General features: G+C 35.6%; 2 long non-coding RNA genes across 6 annotated transcripts; one reads left to right on the top strand and one right to left on the bottom strand.

Annotated features, from left to right (window-relative positions):
- Positions 1–163: 163 nt before the first annotated feature.
- LOC139897467 (uncharacterized) lies at positions 164–3373 on the bottom strand. 2 transcript variants are annotated; one of them, XR_011776577.1, is made up of 3 exons: positions 3187–3373; positions 2072–2133; positions 164–646 (listed from the first exon to the last, which is right to left on the bottom strand). It is a non-coding gene; the product is annotated as an uncharacterized lncRNA (long non-coding RNA). The 2 variants fall into 2 exon arrangements; XR_011776576.1 differs by having other exon boundaries at positions 164–734.
- A 2963-nt stretch (positions 3374–6336) lies between these two features.
- On the top strand, positions 6337–8124 carry LOC139897468 (uncharacterized). 4 transcript variants are annotated; one of them, XR_011776580.1, is made up of 4 exons: positions 6337–6800; positions 6897–7246; positions 7324–7874; positions 7964–8124. It is a non-coding gene; the product is annotated as an uncharacterized lncRNA (long non-coding RNA). The 4 variants fall into 4 exon arrangements; XR_011776581.1 differs by having other exon boundaries at positions 6338–6948; positions 7083–7246; XR_011776579.1 differs by having other exon boundaries at positions 6345–7246; positions 7324–7440; positions 7681–7874.
- The last annotated feature ends 15872 nt before the right edge of the window (positions 8125–23996 follow it).

The following is a 23996-nucleotide window of genomic DNA, read 5'->3' on the forward strand; positions in this document are numbered from 1 at the left end:
CATACAATAAACTCTAACTCAACACACCTATTTATACTCAAAAAATATACTATGCAATATCTATAATAATAATAAAATTATCATCCAATTATTACTTTTATAACAGATTCATAAATGTACAACATATATTTTTTTGAAAGCCTAGCAAGACTTTTATTACTATATAAAAAATGTATTAAAAGCATCAGGATGCAATACACAACCATACACAAATAGAATACATTTCAGGTTGCAGCGTATCAACCTTTACGAACAGACTAACTGCACCGCGTTGAAGGGGCAAACTTGTTGCTTGGGCTGTTGTCCTTGATGGAGCAGCACCACCACCGCCACCACCACCAGCTAATGTCTGCATGCTACTTCGTATAAGCTGTTACGTCAATTAAATAACCAACATGTAAACTAAACAATAAGTAAAATTACCAATACATATCCACTCCATAATATTTAAGATTGATACTATTTTATTGTTAATACTTCTAACGATGGTCATTTAACATAGCATTTTGCTTCCTTGCTTGTTAACTGCTGCTAAATGTTATGGCTTTCTTCCTTGTTTCCTTTATGCTTGTTCCTTCGGCTGATCATTCTGTTAAGCTTATACTGATATTCAGTTGTTGTTTACTCTGATTCGTGCTGTTGATTCCTGCCATTTGTTTACTATATATCATCACCTTACATTTTTTTAGCACATGAGTTTCGAACCCATGTCCCTCTTTTTCTCATACTCCAGCCTAAAATCAAGGATTGAACAGATAGAAATTTGTGTAACAAAACACCTAAAAACAGTATAGATATGGTCTCAATACATTATAAGCTCGTTTGAGCTTTGCATCTTCTTCAGGGGACCATGGCCCTCTTTTTACATTATCTTTTTCACAACACGGAGCCCTACCCATATCTGAATAGTATAAAATATACAAATGCACAAGAAGTTATTTTCTAGTATAAGTTACACCTTTAATTTTTATTAACTTTTGCTATCATGTACTGTTCCATTTAAACATGAGCTACTGTATACCTATTTATAAGACTTCTATCAATTTAAGGAAATCAGAATCACTATTTCCCCCGAAATATGATGTTATCTACCTTTTGTTGAAATATTACGAAAAATGCACAAATACCTCAGGGATACATACATGAAAATCAGATGGTAAATAGAAATAGTTTCAGCATATACTTACCCAATATCATAAAAGGAATTGAATCCAAACATCAATTTAACGTATTACTAAAACATGCAAATAAATGTGATCGATTAGAACATAAATTGTAGTGGATTCTGATTGTCATAAATGCTATCGTTGAATGTAATGTAATTCTGACCATAAACACTTGTGTTTTATTACAAACGGGTCAAGGAAAGTTGTCGTAAGGTTACTTTTTATCCGTACAACTTCCTAAATCATTTTATTCAAAGATTTAAGTTTATAATTGTAATAACCAAAGGTGTCAATGTCTACCCATTTACACATACATGGGTTGTTTTAGGGTTTTGTATTATCACTAATAGTTTAAAAGACCAAAATTAAAACTGCAGTGAAAAAAGAATGGGTCAAAATTCGACTGTATGACAACAAGCTCATAAATCTTTAGTAATTTACATAAATAATATTATTAAAAATATATATACAAGTAGAACTTTAGACAAATGCTTTTGGTGTAACCCATCCTGACCCGTTTTCAACCATCACATAACCCGCCTGACCAGCCCATTCTTCCTTTCTAGTAATGATAGTGTTTCTATAAGTATAATTAATGTGTTAGTTATCTACCTAAAAAAATATGAACAAAGAAAGTGTTCGCGGGTCATTTCAGCCAGCTGTAAATAAAATTAACCTGTTTAAACATGTTAACCACACTGCCAGAATGCCCATATCTTCACCTCTAAGTCAAATGATGAAGAGTGATAGATTACATACAAGGTTAATTATTCTTAATTCATACTATATGATAAGTCTATAATAACCTATATTTGTTCAAAAATGAAGTTATAACTGAATGTAAATCCAAAATTACTTTGAATCTACATTCATTGTCAAATAAAAAAGAAGTTATAATAGCATACCTCCAAGTCACAGTCCGCGCAGCTGTTACCATCTACTATAGTAGTGGATTTCATCAGAGCACCTGAAATGCACACAACGTTTATTTAGGGATATCTGTACAAATATGTAACGAAAGTCGAACCCAATGAGAAAGTGATACAACAAATGCACCGCACCGTTTATTCCATCTACAGTGTAAAACACGGACTGTTGATTATTGTATAATGTACATACATGTTGGCCAGGCAACGGTAGTAGAACCAATATTTGCAGGTGTAACGCTTGCAGGCACAACAACAGCATAAGTAGCAATCGCAACCTCACTAACCTCACACTATGCCAAAACACCTAAACTATTATGGCGTTGTAATGAATATCTCTATTGGCCATCTGTCTCGAGAAAAAAAACCGAGACAACAGATTCAAAATCTTGGGTAACCGAATGATCACCACAAATTTCATCACTATTGTTACCTCTTCCTAATCTTTTTCTACTTGACATACTTAAAACTCTTAAAACACATAAGAAACAAACATTGAATATTAATTAAATAGATAAATCATCTAAAAACATGAACTGTAATGCAAAACGCAATGTAAAACATACATCAAGATAAATCCAACATAACAACTTCTAATTCAAACCCGAAATCAGAAAAGAACATGGGAATGAACAGCAGATAATACATTATAGCTATAAATATGTACATAACTGTTTTAATTTGAAATATTTACACCAAATAAACTCTAAATTATAAAAAGTGACACTGTAAGTTAATAAACAACAAACTTGCTACAAACATAGACAACCTAGAGGTTAATATATATGTTCTAAATTGCAAGCCTAAGCATCGAATAACACTTACATCACAAAAATTACAACTGCATCCACTAACACAATCTACAAAATCACAAACAAAAATAACAACCAAAAATATCTCCAAAAACAGCCATGAACACAAAACATAAAATGCGCAACAAATAGTAAAAAAAAAGAAATACAAATATGATGAAAATAAAGAACTACTCTGCAATGTAAACTAAAAAACACCATCAAAATAACCAACCTACACATTTTTCAATAAATATTAAAAAACCAAATTAAACACATAGGAATCAAAAATAGAAGACACACCTGTAGCAGTAGGAGAATCTTTAATAGGGTTTATGTAAATCGGGATGTGACCATAACATGATAGAGTATACGAAGTATTTACTAATGTGATGCAACAAAAAAAAAAAAAAAAAAGTAAAGTGTGCTAGGGTTTATGAAAATCGTGAAGATGAGAGGGAAAGTTGTGGACGACTAAAACAGTGAAATGAAAAATTTTAGTCGGTAATAGGAAATCTTACTCTTAATTTTTGGTGGGATGAAAAATTCAGGTAAATAGTTCACGCGGGGATGAGTTGAAATTTGGGGAAAATTAGGAAGATTTTAATTTGAGAAAAGATTTTTAAGTGTTATGGAGTAAAGAGCGGAAATAATCCTACCATAATACCTTTTATCCATACACATCTAACTTACTGTTACACAATTACTTAGACTATAGAGTACGGGATCCGTTGTGCTCAAATCGTTGCTGGAATTCAACCACAACGAGCTCTGTGCAACCGTTGTGGTTGAAAACGTTGTGTCATTGTGGGTTGTTTCAACAAAGAAGAGAACGGATTGAATATCGACGTGTTCGAATGTGATTGGGTGAGCGAGTTTGGAGTCGTTTGATATATTACCGTTGCATTTGATTTTAATTAAAAAAAACAAAAAACCAATTAATATGTTTATATATATATATATATATATATATATATATATATATATATATATATATATATATATATATATATATATATATACTATCCCATTATTTTTTATCTCATTGACCACATCAAACCCAGAATATAGAAAACAGAAATGATGCGAAACATGTGAATAAGTTTAAATCGTATTTACGCAACAAGTTTAGGGAGTACATTGAGATATCAGATGACGAGAACAATGATGACGACGAGTAGTAGTATTTTAATTTATGAACTTTCAAAATATGTACTTTTTTAAATTATGTATTTTTTTTTAGGATTTTCATTTATAGAAGTTGTGTGTTTTTTTTTAAGTTTTAGTTATTTATTTATTTAATATATCTAATATCTATTTATATATAAAAAAATGAAATATAAATGCCATATGAGCGTCCCACAACAACACAACAGCACAACAATACATTTACTACAACGTTCACTCAAACCCACAACATCCCCCCCCCCCCACACACACACACCACACACACACACACCCCCACCCCACACAAGAACACAATATTTAAACTTACCATAGTGAATGGAGTTCAACTTTCTAGATTAATATAGAGGTAAATAGTGATGCTTGTTAAAATTCGAGAGATAAATTATTATTAAGATTTTAGGTGATGTATAAAATATTATTGAAAGTTTTGTAAGACCACTCTTATCTATGACACCTGTCATGAAACCACATTGCTACCACATCAGTGCCACCTTAGCAGCATCTTCCTTTCACTTTGCCAACCACATTCACTAACATCCATCACACCCACATCCAATACTATTCATTTTATTCATATTATTATTATTATTATTATTATTATTATTATTATTGTTGTTGTTGTTGTTGTTATTATTATTATTATTATTATTATTATTATTTATGTTATTTCATTTTTTATTTTTTAAAACGTTAGGAAAAAAATAAAAAAATATATATTTTATTTATCTTTTATGTCTTTAGACATCTTACTCCATTTTCTCGTTAATTGATCTTGTCGGCGAGGTTCACGAGCCAAAGTGTTGTACTCCGCTCGGAAGGTGGCTCAAAATGTCCCGGTAGTTTGCAAGTTCCCGATAATGTTATTTTCAGAAGCTCGCGCCCAATATTCCGCTAAAATTTGACTTTCTTCATCGGACCACATACTCGTTTTCCTTTTGTTCGACCACCCGATTAGGGTGTTTGTGTTTCTTCAACTTCTTCGTCATCAAATTGAGTATCATGGGCCGCATCCATTTCGGGTTGAAAAATTTCTGATGGTGTGCTAATTGGTGTGTTAACATGTGGTTGATACACGTTTTGGTGGGGGTTTCCGAAATGTTAGACGATAAGCTCTCCCAATTGAGTTATTGAATTATTTAAATTAACTTTATATAATTATTTTATTTTATTAAATTATTTTAACTCAAATAATGAAAATAAAAATTGACTAATTCCTAGATGATATATCTCACACTCTCCATTTTTTTTAGACTCTATCGATCACCACATACTCTTCATTGTTTAAAACTTTGTCAATCACCACCAACATGTAACTGATATAGGCTACCGCTCACCACTCTCTGTGCTATTATTATTATTATTATTATTATTATTATTATTATTATTATTATTATTATTATTATTATTATTATTATATAAGGACATTGATTTTGGAGCTATAGTTTCAAAATTGAAGTATAATTAATCAATATGTTGCCATGAATTGTATCAAATATTGGGTGAATTGTGAACCCGATATTGTACACACTCTGTTCACATTTCTGAATGATTTGGCAGAGCCTGGAATTGAACTCATGTGGTGTACTTCATTGAGAAATTCAGTGGCCACTCAGACTAACCTGCATTGTTACTATGGGCTTATACTTGTATAATATATATACATATATTTTTTGTATCAAATACTATGATTCAATACTTGCTCATGGATGATCAAGTTGAAGGGCGTGTTGGGAGTTCTATGGTTGCGCCTGTCAAACCAAATAGAAGAGGTTTTTTCGTAGATCTTGAGTTCGGGATTGCTTGCTCCATCAACGGGAATTTTTGTGGGTGATGGTACCGCTACTGTCCTTACTTAAAAATTTGTTATTCGTTTTCGAACAAAAAAATCGTCGTGTGACGGTTAATGGAAAATTGAAAAAATTAGATTGGGACTCGTAGGTTGACTTTGTGTTGTATTTGGTATGTACATTTTTTGGCTATGCTTGCTTACAATTATTTTCCATTTCTTCTTTTTATCATTCGGTCGAAATTTTTTTCTTTTGGAAAATGTCACCTTTTTTTATATTAGCATTCTTTCTTTTGGAAAACGTCATCTTTTTATATTAATATTTGTTATTTTGAAGAAAAAAAAATATTACTATAATACTATACTCATAATATTTAATATGTTTATGTTTATGTTTACTATCCATATATGATAAAAAAAAAATGCTTTTGTGAGTGATTATGTATACTCCGCAAAAAATGTATAATCTATATTCTTTCTCTATGATACTGCTACTACGTATATTATATATCCACGGCACATATCTCAAAAAATAAGGATATCCCCGCCCCAAATATCGACCGGGTCTCTCGCTAGCCTCACTTTGAATGATTTTAATTTCTCCTTTGAAAAAAATCCCTTCAAAAAATGCACATTTTCAGATCTAGCTTTTCATGAGGTTTCATCTATTCACCTTTTTAATTGCAGTTAGAAACAAGTAACCTTTTCGATTGCAATTGAAATCGAGTAATGTTTTGAGGCTTAATCGGTTGAAACAATTTTACCAGTTTTGCAATTTCTTATATTTGAATAAGGATTCGAGAAAGAAAGTAGGGTTTGAGTTTATTTTCCTCAAACCGTCGCCAAATTGGGGTTTGTGGCGATTCATTTCAAGCGGTCGCCATCACTGTTGTATCTGGTATCTCCGCCATCACTGCTATCTCCAGCGTCCCATCTGTTGAAGGTATTCTTTCTGTAATATTTTTCATATGTTCCATGTTTGTTTCTTTGATTTTTATTGTTTTTTTTTCTTCACTTTATTCATGTATTTGATTACTAGGGTTTTTACCTTATTTGGTGGGATTTAATTGCAATTGTTGTTGGTGACGAAGGTATTGGCCTACGTTGAACAGTTATCTTTATTTAACTATATGTGGTAACTATAGTTGGAAATCTAGTGTTTAGTGAGTATGATTGTGTGATTCTATATTAGAGATCTGTGTTTAATGACATTCAATTATTGTAGTAAAATGACGTCTTCAAAAGTTTCAAACAAAGGTAATATCAATAGCAGCAACAATAATAATAGTAGGAGAGATATATAAGTGTTTTCCTTATATAACTCTAGCGACAAAAACAACTTTGTTGGTGATTCACGGGTAGTGCTAGCAGTATTCGTTGCTGGAAAAGGTACATCTCAGAATTACTTTTACAGATAAATTGATTGTCTGCTCAATTAACTAATTTGTTGTTTTGTTTGTGTTTAGGTGATACAAATTTGCTCTACACAAGGAACTATGGCGAGCTTGTGTTGGTACCCTAATTACGGTTCCTCAGGAAAATGATCTAGTGTAACTACGAGTGAAGAAGCTGCAACTGCAATTGTAAGTAGTATTCTTAAATTCAGATTGCGTAATAGAAGTGATGGATATATATCATAGTGGTTGTGTGCTACTATAATTATCACGTCATGTCCATGATGAAACTTGTTTGTTGGGATATATCTTATTGTGCATATTACGGTTAATTAGCATGTCATGGGCATTATCACACTGATCACCCTTTTTTTGTAGGATCTATCTTATTATGTATATCACATTGGTCTTATTTTTCAATTAATACAGGAAAACATGCAAAACCTAAGTAAAACACTTCCTTAAGGTTCAATTGATGAGCCTGTATCACATGATGTTTTTTTTTTTCCAAAGATAAGGGTAACAATAAATATGGTGAAACATTGGTTAGGCCATTTGATCTGATTAAGAAAGTTGAAGGCGCTATATGCGTAACTATCGTGTGGCCTTCTACGTTCATATTGGTATGCACACCATAAATTTGTGATAATATTAATTTTTATTTATAACATGCACTTTTATGCTTATAAATATATGAATTTTTTATTTGCAGGTGGTACCCTTTGATTAATAAAGATACGTGTTGATCGAAGACGTTCTTCGTTGTTTTTCATTGTTTTTATGTTTTTTGTCGAATGTTATTTTAGTATTGATATGTTGAATTATCTATGAATTCTTAATGTTGGTGTCTTTCAATTTATGAGTACAATTTATTAAAATATAATTATGTTTTATTTTATATTTATTTTTAATAGAAATTATTAATTGGATGTCCAAAATCTGAATTAAATAAAAACCAGGCCCGAATATGTGGATCTAATAATCCGATCCGGGCCCAAATAATCAAACCGATCCGAATACCTGAATCGCAAACGAACCTGAACCGGACCTGAATATCCGAATCGGATCCGAATATAGAAACCTATTCGGAATTACTATGACTTGATAGGACTCATTTTGTGGTTTTAATACTATTACTTGATAGGACGCCATATTGTTTAAAAATGCATTTGTATTAGGACTTTTTTTTAATGGTACAAACTTTTAAAACATTATATTAGGACTCTGTATGTGGTACTAAACAAACATCTTATTATATATTATGACCCATTTTGTGGTTTTAAGGTTTAATAAATTTATATTAGGACTTCTTTTAGAGGTACTAAACTTAAAAATCATTATATTAGGACCCTATTATGTGGTACTAAAGTAACATTTGTGTATATTGGGACCTTTTTTCTTGGTAGTAAACAAGAATATCAATACATTAGGACCTTTTTTATTGGTACTAATGTAGTATTTTTTATAATAGGACTCTTATTTAGCTACTGACATAATAATGGGACCATTTTTGTTAGTCCTTAAGAATATAAAATTTAAATAGAACCCCTTTGTTGGTACTAATATATATATATATATATATATATATATATATATATATATATATATATATATATATATATATATATATATATATATATATATATATATATATATATATATATTTTTTTTTTTTACTTTTAGGACCATTTTGTATGTCTCAATCTAAATAAAAGTCACTCGATATATACTTGTAAGGATTTTTTTGTTTGGTCGTTAATTATATTATAGGACCCGATAATTGGTTTCATAATCTTATTACCTTTTAGGACACATTTTTGCGTCTATACTTTATACGACCGCCTTAGTTGGTACACATGTCCTGTTGGTCCTATCAGGCCAAAAGGTCCTATAAAGTGACATTATAGGACCAATTTGGGTGTCCTATATGTACACTTTTGTTGTAGTGTAAGATTATCACTCAAATTAAGAAAGTTATAGTTATAGGAATTGAATCAAAGTTTGTATATGAGTATTACCTTGATTTAGAATGTTATCTTACTGTAAACAACAAGGATTTCTTGAGGTTGGATGATCACTTTACAAGATTGGAAGTGAGCTAGTAAACTTGGAAGTATTCTTGATTTTATGAAACTAGAACTTGTAGAATTTATGAAGAACACTTAGAACTTGAAGATAAAACTTGAGAGAGATCAATTAGATGAAGAAAATTGAAGAATGAAAGTGTTTGTAGGTGTTTTTGGTCGTTGGTATATGGATTAGATATTGTAACAACCCAAACCAACCCGCGAACAAACCACGTGAAAATACAAAATAAAAAAAAATTTGCTGCACAGTGAACTGGCGCGGCGCGCCATTCGGGTCTGTCCGGAAAGTCTCAAAATGCGAAAAAGATTGACTAGTTCCCGACACTTTTAGACGAAACGCTTTTTACCATACATCCAATTATGTAAAACTAACTTGTTTCAAATATAAAATCAATGTTTTACAGGCGGGGCCCACATCGGCCGTTTTACGAGTTTAATATAATTTACGAGTTTCGACCACCAAAAAGTTTAAGTTCCAAACTACACAATGAGCATGGCGTTTGGGATTAAACTACCCAACTATCGGTCAAACTCCAAGAGCTACTATAGCCAAAAGCGTCCCCTAGCATCAAGCGGGATCTCTAGTCCAAAACGATGCCCTTACCCTTGTCCAAAACCGAACCTATAAAATGGTAAACCACGAGAGGGTAAGCAAAGCTTAGTGAATGCAATAATTATACATACATATATATAACCCATCTATTTGCAATCACAATTACCGAATACCTTGTACGAACTTGAAACTCAAATTAGCATAACATCATACCCGAAATACTTAACAAGTCGCACATTATCACAAAACCGCATTAGCATATACTCAACACAATATATTTAAACAATATGCCAAACAATCAACAATCTCAATATGGTTAACCATAACGCTATGGTGCTACCGGCTCGTGGTTCACACCATACGCAATTGAGTCATACTCTTTTATAGTGCTACCGGCTCGTGGTTCACACTCGATGCTACCGGCTCGTGGTTCACATCTTAGTTTATAGTGCTACCGGCTCGTGGTTCACACTCGATGCTACCGGCTCGTGGTTCACACTCGATCACACACATGTTATGGCACTACCGGCTCGATGGTTCATACCATAACACCCACAAATAAATACGTCATATACACATACGTATAATTACTCCACTCACCTCAAAGTCTTGTGAAAAGATACCCGAGCTTGCGAAACCTCAAAGTAACGTACCTATCACATTATACATATTATCAAACGCAAACTCAAGTCGGTCAACCAATTCTTTCACCATTCCTAAGTCATTTTGACCCAAAGTGCAATCCCGACCCATTTTGCACCATTAACCCTAAAAATGGGTCAACTTCACCAAAAACCCTAACTCTAGTCAAATATGGTCTTATTACATTTTAAAATCACCAATTTAACTCATTTTCACACATGCAAGATCACTTAGGTCATTAAAGACCCATTTCAAGGTCAACACACCCATTTGGGTCATCCATGCCCAATTAACACCCATTTACATATCATTGAAGTGTTCTAGTACTTTAACTAACTAATTAGGTTCATAAACATAAATTAACACTTTGAAAATCCTAATTAGTTACCTTTGAGTCTACATGACCCAAATTCACCCAAAACCCCCAAATTACTAGCAAGTGGGTTTTGTGTGCATCACTAACCCAAACCCTAACCCTTAATGCAATTAAAGTAAGAATCTAGGTTTTAGAACTTACCAAAACAATCACTACGTAGCTAGCGACTAGATGAACGACTTTAGAACTCGCACTAAGACCCGGTTCAACCTCCTTTACCCTTTAATGAAGCTTTCTCACTCAAGAAATGCACTCTCTCACTAGAATTGAATTGGAGAGGATAAGGTGGTTGTGAATGGAGTTAATTAGCTCCCAAAACTGATCTAAGGCATTAAATTCGGACCCCAAGGTGATTTTACCAAAATGCCCTCAGAAAATCTAATTAAAAAGAAAAGGGGAATCTGTCGCAGACAGATGGCGCGGCGCGCCACATAGCCGCGCGGCTCGCGACCTCCCAGTTCAGCATCTTTTGTCCTTTTTAATTATGTGCAACAAAAACCCCAAACTTGAGTAACTCATATACACATATGTACACTACGAATATTCGGGTCTTACAACTCTCCCCCACTTATTCGGATTGCGTCCTCGCAATCCAAGCCGCATGACACGAGGGAAGATAAACTAACACGAACTCTTCGGGCTCCCAAGTGAACTCGGAACCTTTACTTCGTCGCCATTGAACCTTAAAGGTCCTCACCTCTTTATTCCTCAACATTTTCACCTTCTCGTCAAGGATAGCAATCGGTTCTTCGACATATTCTAACTTGTTGTTTAGCTCGATCTCGTCTAAAGGCATCCATGAGGAATCATCCGCAAGACACTTACGGAGGTGGGAAACATGAAATTTTTTATGGATCCCCGCAAGCTCTTCGGGTAATTCTAATCGATATGCAACTTCACCAACACAAGCTAAAACCTTGAACGGTCCAATAAACCGAGGAACTAACTTTCCCCGTTTTCGAAATCGAATAATACCTTTCCATGGCGAAACCTTAAGCATCACCATATCGTCTTCTTGGAACTCAATCAATCGCCTACGTCTATCGGCATACGACTTTTGCCTATCTTGAGCCTTCATCAAATGTTCCCGAATCAAATCGATCTTGCTATTAGTCTCTAAAACCAAATCGGTACCCCCGATCTCTCTTTGACCCACTTCTCCCCAACAAACTGGAGTTCGACACCTACGCCCATAAAGCATTTCGTAAGGTGGCATCCCGATACTAGTATGATAACTATTATTGTACGAGAATTCCACCAAAGGCAAATGCTCATCCCAACTACCACCGAAGTCAATGATGCACGCTCGTAGCATATCTTCCAAAGTTTGATTCGTACGTTCGGTTTGACCGTCCGTTTGAGGATGATACGCCGTGCTCACATTCAATTGCGTACCCATGTCTTCATGAAACTTTTCCCAAAACCGAGATGTAAAACGGGTATCTCGATCCGAAATAATAGATATAGGAACCCCATGTCGCGAGACCACATCCTTGATAAACAACTTAGCCAAGGTCTCCGACGATATCGCTTCTTTAATGGGAAGAAACAAAGCGCTTTTTGTCAATCGGTCAACTATAACCCAAATCGAATCGAATTGGGTTCTCGCCGTTTTAGGTAACTTTGTAATGAAATCCATGGTAATGTGCTCCCATTTCCATTTCGGGATTTCTAACGGTTGCAATTTACAATATATATATATATATATATATATATATATATATATATATATATATATATATATATATATATATATATATATATATATATTACGGCTTTTGGTGTTCGGCTTTTACTTGCAAACACGTGACGCATTGCTCAACATACTTCACAACATCACGCTTCATGCCCGGCCACCAATAATCTTTCTTCAAGTCAAGATATATTTTCGTCGCGCCCGGATGAATGGAATATTTTGACTTATGTGCTTCATCAAGTAGCACTCGTCGGTAATCACCCATCTTAGGCACCCACACCCTTCTTTGAAAAGACAACAAACCACGCGGACCCATAGTAATAAACTTCGATTGGCCCACGATTCGATGGTAATAATCAAACGTAACGATGGTAATAATCAAACGTAACGACCCCACTTTTATCACCGGATGTTGACTCTTTCGATTCAACGCATCCGCGACCACATTCGCTTTACCCGGATGATAAAGTATTTCACAATCGTAGTCTTTCACCACATCCATCCACCTACGTTGGCGATAATTCAAATCTCGTTGATTAAAGAGGTGTTTCAAACTCTTATGATCCGAATAAATCGTACACTTGACACCATACAAGTAATGGCGCCAAATTTTCAACGTATGCACTACCGCCGCCAACTTAAGATCATGAGTCGGATACCTCGTTTCATGTTCCTTTAATTGTCGAGAGGCATAAGCGATGACTTTACCCCTTTGCATTAGAACACACCCGAGACCATTTAAGGAAGCATCACAATAAACCACCATGTCTTCAACACCTTCCGGTAACACTAACACCGGAGCTTGACACAACTTCTCTTTTAACAATTGAAAAGCAATTTCTTGCTCGTTCTCCCAACCAAACCTCGCATTCTTCCTTGTCAATTTCGTCAACGAAGAAGCGATCTTAGAAAAATCTTGGATAAACCGACGATAATACCCGGCCAATCCGAGAAAACTTCGGATTTCCGTAGGCGTAGTCGGTCGTCCCCAACTCTTCACCGTTTCGATCTTCCCCGGATCTACTTGAATACCGTTTTCGTTCACAATATGACCAAGGAATTGAACTTCCCTTAGCCAAAATTCACATTTGGAGAACTTTGCATACAACTTCTCCTTTCGTAGCGTCTTCAATACTTCACGCAAATGATGTTCATGTTCGTTCATACTTTTCGAGTAGACTAGTATGTCGTCAATGAACACTATTACCGACTTGTCCAACATAGGTTGGCACACTCGGTTCATAAGATCCATGAATGCCGCCGGTGCATTCGTAAGACCAAAGGGCATAACTACAAACTCATAATGCCCGTAACGCGTTCAAAAAGCCGTTTTCTCTATGTCTTCCTCACGGACCCGCATTTGGTGATAGCCGGACCGTAGGTCGATCTTAGAGAAATACGTTGCACCTTGAAGTTGATCAAATAAATCGTCAATCCTAGGTAATGGATAACGATTCTTGATCGTCACTTTATTCAACTCACGGTAATCAATGCACATACGCATACTACCATCTTTCTTCTTCACAAATAACACCGGAGCGCCCCATGGCGAAGCACTCGGTCGAATAAAACCCTTCTTGAGCAACTCTTGGGTTTGATTTAAAAACTCTTACATTTCCGTTGGTGCTAAACGATAAGGAGTTTTAGCAATGGGAGTAGCTCCCGTAACCAACTCAATACGAAACTCAACTTGTCTTTCCGCCGGAACACCCGGTAATTCGTCCGGAAAAACGTTTTCGAATTCACTAACAACCAGAATTTCACGAATAGGTGGTGGCTCATTGCGAGTATCAACAACGTGAGCAAGGAAAGCCATGCCACCGGTAACAACAAAACGACGTGCCCGTGCAAAAGTGCATATCGGAACCGGTCTCCTTCGCTTATCACCATGAATAATTAACTCTCCCCCACTTAGGGTCTTCACACGAATAAACTTATCATGGCATGCAATATCGGCTCTATAACGATCGAGCCAATCCATACCAATGACAATATCAAAGTCGCCCAAGGTCATTGGAATAAGATCAATTTTAAAGGTTTCGGCACCAAAAACAACATCACAATTTTCACACACATCAACCACTAGCACCGTCTTGCCGTCCGCTATTTCGACTTCTATCGGACGACTTAACTTAGCTAACGGTCTATTAAGTTTAGGCACAAATTTAGGAGACACAAACGACAAATTTGCACCGCTATCGAAAGGAATCCTTGCCGGATTAGAATTAACCATGTAAGTACCTGAGATAACTTCGTGCGATTGTTTGGCTTCATCATTGGTCATCAAGTAATTGCGACCCCTAGCCGTACCCGCCGCCTTCTCTAACCGCTTCACATTATCATTTCGCAAATCGGGACACTCCGGCTTCTTATGCCCCTCTTTACCACAATTAAAGCAAGTGATTTTGGTCGACGCCTTGGTGCAATCACGGTCCACGTGTCCTCTTTGATTACAATTATAACACGTGGGCCCGAAACTCCCGGAAGCACCCTTCTTCACACTATTAAAGCTTTCGGAGCCTTTCTTGGACTTCTTATTTGAGAAGTTCGAATGACTTGAACCCTCAAACTTCCTCTTTGAAAAAGTAAAATCGCTCTTTCTTGGCACCTCCGGCTCAAAACCCCGAGCAAATTCAAATAATTCATCAAAAGACTTAGCCATACCCCGACTAATCTTACCCTTGTACTCATCATTTAAAGTGCGGTAGAAATCCTTCATTAGCTTGTGATCATCACCAACATACTCCGGGCAAAAACGAGTCTTTGCCAAGAAGGTAGACTTAAGAGTAACTAAGTCCATTGAACCTTGTTGCAAATGGTGCAACTCGTCCCGGATTCTATCGAGATCGGAAGAAGTTCGGTATTCCTTGAAAAACTCCTTCTTAAATTCTTCCCACGTCAAGCCCATACATTGTTCCTCACCATACAAGTTGATTTTATCATCTCACCATAACTTAGCCTCTTCTCGTAGCATGCTAGAGCCATACCTCGCCTTCTTCTCGGGAGGACATTCCGAGGTACGGAAAGCTCCCTCGATGTCGGAGATCCAACATGTACTTTTTAAAGGATCTCGTACCCCATTAAACATCGAGGGTTGAGCGTCCTTGAAATTCTTGTAGTGGAAGTCCCGCCTTCCTTCACCTCCTTCACCACGAGGATAAATGTTTCTAGCATCAAGGGCCCCTTCGATAGTGGCCTTCATTCGTTCATTTATCAAATCGGTCACCTGCCCATCGACCGAATCTTGGAAGACTTTTCGGACGTCCGTAAGAAAATCCGCTTTTAACTTTTTAAAGACGGCCTCAACCTTGGCCGAAAACTCGGCGTCCTCACTTGTACTTCCGTTATCATGATCGCGTCCGTTTCTCGTCTTCATTCTATAAAACGAAGTAGGTTAAGCGGCGAAACAAAAGACATAACACGTATGTATATACATATACACCACACTACCCCATCTTGCTCAATAATCGTCGTACATTGCTTGTTCGACACGATTTGCGCCCGTAACAATGGTAGCTAATCATTGTTACGCGAGCACGTCGCATTAACTTGCTAGTACAACGTCCATCTCGCTCGATGCTCGCTAAACATACATAACAAATAGCGCATGATTAGTTTACATAATCCTATGCACAAACCAATCCCGATCCGACCCAAAGTCCTACAAGTCCCGCATAAACGCGCATACAAAAAGTCTAAGTCTAGGCGCCTATCTCAAGTCACCTAAATCCCTTAAACCATGCTCTGATACCACTTGTAACAACCCAAACCAACCCGCGAACAAACCAAGTGAAAATAAAAAATAAAAAAAAATTTCTGCACAGTGAACTGGCGCGGCGCGCCAGTATGGCCGCGCGGCGCGCCATTCGGGTCTGTCCGGAAAGTCTCAAAATGCGAAAAAGATTGACTAGTTCCCGACACTTTTAGACGAAACGCTTTTTACCATACATCCAATTATGTAAAACTAACTTGTTTCAAATATAAAATCAATGTTTTATAGGCGGGGCCCACATCGGCCGTTTTACGAGTTTAATACAATTTACGAGTTTCGACCACCAAAAAGTTTAAGTTCCAAACTACACAATGAGCATGGCGTTTGGGATTAAACTACCCAACTATCGATCAAACTCCAAGAGCTACTATAGCCAAAAGCGTCCCCTAGCATCAAGCGGGATCTCTAGTCCAAAACGATGCCCTTAACCTTGTCCAAAACAGAACCTATAAAATGGTAAACAACGAGAGGGTAAGCAAAGCTTAGTGAATGAAATAATTATACATACATATATATAACCCATCTATTTGCAATCACAATTACCGAATACCTTGTACGAACTTGAAACTCAAATTAGCATAACATCATACCCGAAATACTTAACAAGTCGCACATTATCACAAAACCGCATTAGCATATACTCAACACAATATATTTAAACAATATGCCAAACAATCAACAATCTCAATATGGTTAACCATAACGCTATGGTGCTACCGGCTCGTGGTTCACACCATACGCAATTGAGTCATACTCTTTTATAGTGCTACCGGCTCATGGTTCACACTCGATGCTACCGGCTCGTGGTTCACATCTTAGTTTATAGTGCTACCGGCTCGTGGTTCACACTCGATGCTACCGGCTCGTGGTTCACATCTTAGTTTATAGTGCTACCGGCTCGTGGTTCACACTCGATCACACACATGTTATGGCACTACCGGCTCGATGGTTCATACCATAACACCCACAAATAAATACGTCATATACACATACGTATAATTACTCCACTCACCTTAAAGTCTTGTGAAAAGATACCCGAGCTTGCGAAACCTCAAAGTAACGTACCTATCACATTATACATATTATCAAACACAAACTCAAGTCAGTCAACCAATTCTTTCACCATTCCTAAGTCATTTTGACCCAAAGTGCAATCCCGACCCATTTTACACCATTAACCCTAATAATGGGTCAACTTCACCAAAAACCCTAACTCTAGTCAAATATGGTCTTATTACATTTTTAAATCACCAATTTAACTCATTTTCACACATGCAAGATCACTTAGGTCATTAAAGACCCATTTGACCCATTTCAAGGTCAACACACCCATTTGGGTCATCCATGCCCAATTAACACCCATTTACATATCATTGAAGTGTTCTAGTACTTTAACTAACTAATTAGGTTCATAAACATAAATTAACACTTTGAAAACCCTAATTAGTTACCTTTGAGTCTACATGACCCAAATTCACCCAAAACCCCCAAATTACTAGCAAGTGGGTTTTGTGTGCATCACTAACCCAAACCCTAACCCTTAATGCAATTAAAGTAAGAATCTAGGTTTTAGAACTTACCAACACAATCACTACGTAGCTAGCGACTAGATGAACGACTTTAGAACTCGCACTAAGACCCGGTTCAACCTCCTTTACGCCTTAATGAAGCTTTCTCACTCAAGAAATACACTCTCTCACTAGAATTGAATTGGAGAGGATAAGGTGGTTGTGAATGGAGTTAATTAGCTCCCAAAACTGATTTAAGGCATTAAATTCGGACCCCAAGGTGATTTTACCAAAATGCCCTCAGAATATCTAATTAAAAAGAAAAGGGGAATCTGTCGCAGACAGATGGCGCGACGCGCCACATAGCCGCGCGGCGCGCGACCTCCCAGTTCAGCATCTTTTGTCCTTTTTAATTATGTGCAACAAAAACCCCAAACTTGAGTAACTCATATACACATATGTACACTACGAATATTCGGGTCTTACAGATATAAAGGATGTGTAATTTTGTTTACATGTAAATAAGTCATGAATGATTACTAATATTTTTGTAATTTTATGAGATATTTAATGCTAGTTGCCAAATGATGGTTCCCACATATGTTAGGTGACTCACATGGGCTGCTAAGAGCTGATCATTGGAGTGTATATACCAATATTACATACATCTAAAGCTTTGTATTGTACGAGTACGAATACGGGTGCATACGAGTAGAATTGTTGATGAAACTGAACGAGGATGTAATTGTAAGCATTTTTGTTAAGTAGAAATATTTTGATAAGTGTCTTGAAGTCTTTCAAAAGTGTATAAATACATATTAAAACACTACATGTATATACATTTTAACTGAGTCGTTAAGTCATCGTTAGTCGTTACATGTAAATGTTGATTTGAAACCTTTAAGTTAACGATCTTGTTAAATGTTGTTAACCCAATGTTTATTATATCTAATGAGATGTTAAATTATTATATTATCATGATATTATGATATATTAACATATCTTAATATGATATATATACATATAAATGTCGTTACAACGATAATCGTTACATATATGTCTCGTTTCGAAATCCTTAAGTTAGTAGTCTTGTTTTTACATATGTAGTTCATTTTTAATATACATAATGACATGTTTACTTATCATTTATCATGATTAAACATAGTGTAACAATATCTTAATATGATTCATATGTAATTAGTAAGACGTTGTTATAACGATAATCGTTATATATATCGTTTCGAGTTTCTTAATTCAATAAACACAATTTTATGTATATAACTCATTGTTAAAATACCTAATGAGATAATTACTTATCATAATATCATGTTAACTATATATATAATCATATAGTTTTTACAAGTTTTAACGTTCGTTGACATGGCTGTTTTTGGTTTTTGTTGCCGTTGTTGTTATTGAGGTTGTTGTTGGGATTGTTATTGTTGTTGAAACGGTTGTTGTAGTTGTTGTTGTTGTTGTTGTTGGGATGTTTGCTGTAGTTATTGTTAGGATTGCGGTTATTATTGCGATTGTTGTTGCGGTTGTTGGGATAGTTGTTGCGGTTGTGGTTGTAATTGTTGTTGTTGTTGTTGTTGTTGTTGTTGTTGTTGTTGTTGTTGTTGTTGTTGTACTGGTGACTCTTGTCACCATTTTCCTCCCACTTCCTCTTGAGTTGTTTCATGTTGGCTTCTTCGGCTGCCTGCTCTTTAATTCTTCCCTCAATCTGATTTATGAGTTTATGAGCCATTCGACTTGCCTTCTGTATAGAAGCGGGCCCGTGTGAACTCACATCTTCTTGAATCCTTACTGGTAACCCTTTTACAAACGCGTCGATTTTCTCTTCTTCATATTCGAGTGCTCCCGGACACAATAGGCACAACTCTGTGAATCGTCGTTCATATATGGTAACGTCGAACCCTTGTGTTCGTAACTCTCTAAGTTCTGCCTTGAGTTTATTGACTTCATTTCTAGGACGGTACTGCTCGTTCATCAATTGCTTGAATGCCGACCATGGTAGTGCGTAAGCAGCATTTTGTCCTACCTGTTCAAGATAGGTGTTCCACCACGTTAACGCAGTACCTGTGAAGGTATGCGTAGCGTACTTAACTTTGTCCTCTTCAGTACACTTACTTATGGCAAACACCGATTCGACTTTCTCGGTCCACCGTTTCAATCCAATTGGTCCTTCGGTTCCATCAAATTCTAAAGGTTTGCAGGCAGTGAATTCTTTGTAGGAGCATCCTACACGATTTCTTGCGCCGTTAGCTGCATTGCTAGATTCCGAGTTATTGTTGGTATGTAGCGCAACCTGTACTGCGGCTATGTTTGCAGCAAGAAAGGTACGAAATTCCTCTTCGCTCATATTCATGGTGTGTCGAGTAGTCGGTGCCATTTCCTTTAAAATAGCCAACTGAATCGAGTTAATCATACCGAATATTAAGAGTAGTCAATAGTATTTCGTAGCATAATATGAACTCATTTATAAAAGCTTTTTCTTCATATTAGCGTTTTATAAGTTTAAATTTGGGTACTACCTACCCGTTAAGTTCATACTTAGTAGCTAATATACAATTCAATACTACAATTCCATATGAAAAACTGATTATAATAATATATCACATACAAATATTCTTCAAACTTACAACTTCGCTATACTACGTATAACATGAAATATAGTACACTATGATACAGGACGGTTTTGAAGATGAATCTAGTTAATATGCAAGTTGTTCAGCAATGGAAATAAAGACACGTAATTCATAAGTCCAAAAACAAGTCATGCATTCTGGTTTTACTAAGACGACTTCCCATCCTTGGTCTTGTGAAAAATAACCGTTATGACCATTGGCTAGGCAGCATGTTGTAATGTCGTCAAAAGGAAGAGGGTTTTGTAATGTCCAACAACCCCGTAATAATCTAAAAACCTTGTTTCTCACCCCAACTACTGAATCCGTCACTTGTGGGAAGGTTTTATATAAAAGTTGCAATCCAATGTTCTTTTTCTCACTTTGGTAAGAAGCGAACATCACTAACCCGTAAGCATAACATGCTTCTTTATGTTGCATGTTAGAAGCTCTTTCTAATTCACGAAATCCTATGTTGTGATATGTTGAGTCAAAATAGGTTCTTAACCCGTAGCGTAAAATTGCATTTGGGTTCCCCGCATTTAACGTTTAAAGAAAACACGGCGTAACTTACGGTCTCCCCAATGTGATATACCCCACCTATCAAAGGAAAGCCTTTTATAAACTAAGGCATTTCTGGAAAGTCTTTCAAATGTTTGACAAGTTAATTTTGCCATAACTAAATGTGCTGATGAATTCTGACCGACTCTAGACAAGATTTCCTCAATCATATCCTCTGGTAGGTCTTCTAAAATATTCGGTTGTCTACCCTTAACATCCATTTTGTTTTTATACTGTAACGTAGACAAGGATTAGATTCGTAATAACAAACAATGCAAGCAATTTTTACATAGAACATAAAAGTACAAGCACACTACAATACATATAATACACAACATGATTACAACCTTCTAATCTGAATCACTGGTTTCTTCTTCTTCGGACTTGGTTCGTTTTCCTAATTTTCTAGGAATATATGGTGTTCCTCTAATACGAGCCGTCGTTTTTCACAATGGTGTAGAAAAACCCGGTGGTTTAGAGGTTCCCGGGTCATTGTTACATTTTAGAAAATACGGATGTTGCCGATACATATAAAGTTCATCGGGATTGGAATCGGGTTTCTCTATTTTTATACCTTTTCCCTTATTATTTTCTTTCGATTTATTAAATTGGGTCGAGGTAATTTCTATAACATCATCGGAATCCTCATCGGGATCCGATTCATCGGAAAATTGGTAATCTTCCCAATATTTTGCTTCCTCGGCGGAAACACCATTGACCATTATTAACTTTGGTCCGTTGGTTGAGGATTTTCTTTTATTTAATCGATTTACTATTGGTATCAATATTTCTTCCTCCGGAACCTCTTCTTCTTCTGGTTCCTCCTCTTCCGATTCATCCTCTTCTGGTTCCTCTTCTTCCGTTTCATCCTCTTCCGGTTCCTCCTCTTCCGGTTCCTCTTCGAGAATTTGTGAATCTTCCCAAAATATATTCGACTCTTCATTATTATTAGGTGAATCAATGGGATTTGTACTAGAGGTAGACATCTATCACACAATATTAAACACGTTAAGAGATTAATATATCACATAATATTTACATGTTAATAATATATAGTTTCCAACAAAAAAATGTTAAGCAATCGTTTTGGAAGAAAAACACGGTCGAAGTCCAGACTCACTAATGCATCCTAACAAACTCGGTAAGACACACTAATGCAATTTTCTGATTCTCTAAGACCAATGCTCAGATACCAACTGAAATGTCCCGTTCATATTGATTATAAACGTTCCATATTAATTGATTTCGTCGCGAGGTTTTGACCTCTATATGAGACGTTTTTCAAAGACTGCATTCATCTTTAAAACAACCATAACCTTTATTTTATCGATAAAGGTTTAAAAATCATTACGTAGATTATCAAATAATGATAATCTAAAATATACCGTTTACACACGACCATTACATAATGGTTTACAATAAGACTATATTATATCAAAAATAAGTTTCTTGAATGCAGTTTTTACATAATATCATACAAGCATGGACTCCAAATCTTGTCCTTATTTTAGTATGCAACAGCGTAAGCTCTTAATAATCACCTGAGAATAAATATGCTTAAAACGTCAACAAAAATGTTGGTGAGTTATAGGTTTAACCTATATATTATCAAATCATAATAATAGACCACAAGATTTCATATTTCAATATAAATCCCATACATAGAGATAAAAATCATTCATATGGTGAACACCTGGTAACCGACATTAACAAGATGCATATAAGAATCTCCCCTATCATTCCGGGAAATCCTTCGGACATGATAAAAACAAATTCGAAGTACTAAAGCATCCGGTACTTTGGATGGGGTTCGTTAGGCCCAATAGATCTATTTTTAGGATTCGTATCAATTAGTAGATCGGTTTACTAATTCTTAGGCTACCAAGCAAAAGGGGCATATTCGGCTTCGATCATTCACCCATATAATGTAGTTTCATTTACTTGTGTCTATTTCTTAAAACATTTATAAAACTGCATGTATTCTCATCCCAAAATATTAGATTTTAAAAGTGGGACTATAACTCACTTTCACAGATTTTTACTTCGTCGGGAAGTAAGACTTGGTCACTGGTCGATTCACGAGCCTATAACAAATATGTACATATATATCAGAGTATGTTCAAAATATATTTACAACATTTTTAATACGTTTTAATGTTTTAAGTTTATTATGTCAGCTGTCCTCGTTAGTAACCTACGACTAGTTGTCCACAATTAGATGTACATAAATAAATCGATATATATTATCTTGAATCAATCCACGACCCAGTGTATACACGTCTCAGGCTAGATCACAACTCAAAGTATATATATTTTTGGAATCAACCTTAACCCTGTATAGCTAACTCCAACATTACAGCATATAGAGTGTCTATGGTTGTTCCAAATAATATATATAGATGGGTCGATATGATATGTCAAAACATTTTCATACGTGTCTATGGTATCCCAAGATTACTTAATATATTAGAATACATGTATAATACAATATAAGTTAGCTAGGATATGATTAATATAAATTTGTTACCAATTTTCACGTAGCTACAACAAGCAAAAATATCCAATCTTGTTTTACCCATAACTTCTTCGTTTTAAATCCGTTTTGAGTGTTTCAAGTTGCTATGGTTTCATATTGAACTTAAGTTTATGCATCTAAACAGAAAAAGTATAAGTTTATAGTCGGAAATACAGGTTACAAGTCATTTTTGTAAAGGTAGTCATTTCAGTCAAAAGAACGACGTCTAGATGACCATTTTGGAAAACATACTTTCACTTTGAGTTTAACCCTGCTTTTTGGATATAGTTTCATGTTCATAAGAAAAATAATTTTCCCAGAAGAATAACTTTTAAATCAAAGTTTATCATAGTTTTTAATTAACTAACCCAAAACAGCCCGCGGTGTTACTACGACGGCGTATATCCGGTT

This window comes from Rutidosis leptorrhynchoides, chromosome 3 (genome assembly GCF_046630445.1).
Source record: "Rutidosis leptorrhynchoides isolate AG116_Rl617_1_P2 chromosome 3, CSIRO_AGI_Rlap_v1, whole genome shotgun sequence".
NCBI classification, from domain to species: Eukaryota; Viridiplantae; Streptophyta; class Magnoliopsida; order Asterales; family Asteraceae; genus Rutidosis; species Rutidosis leptorrhynchoides.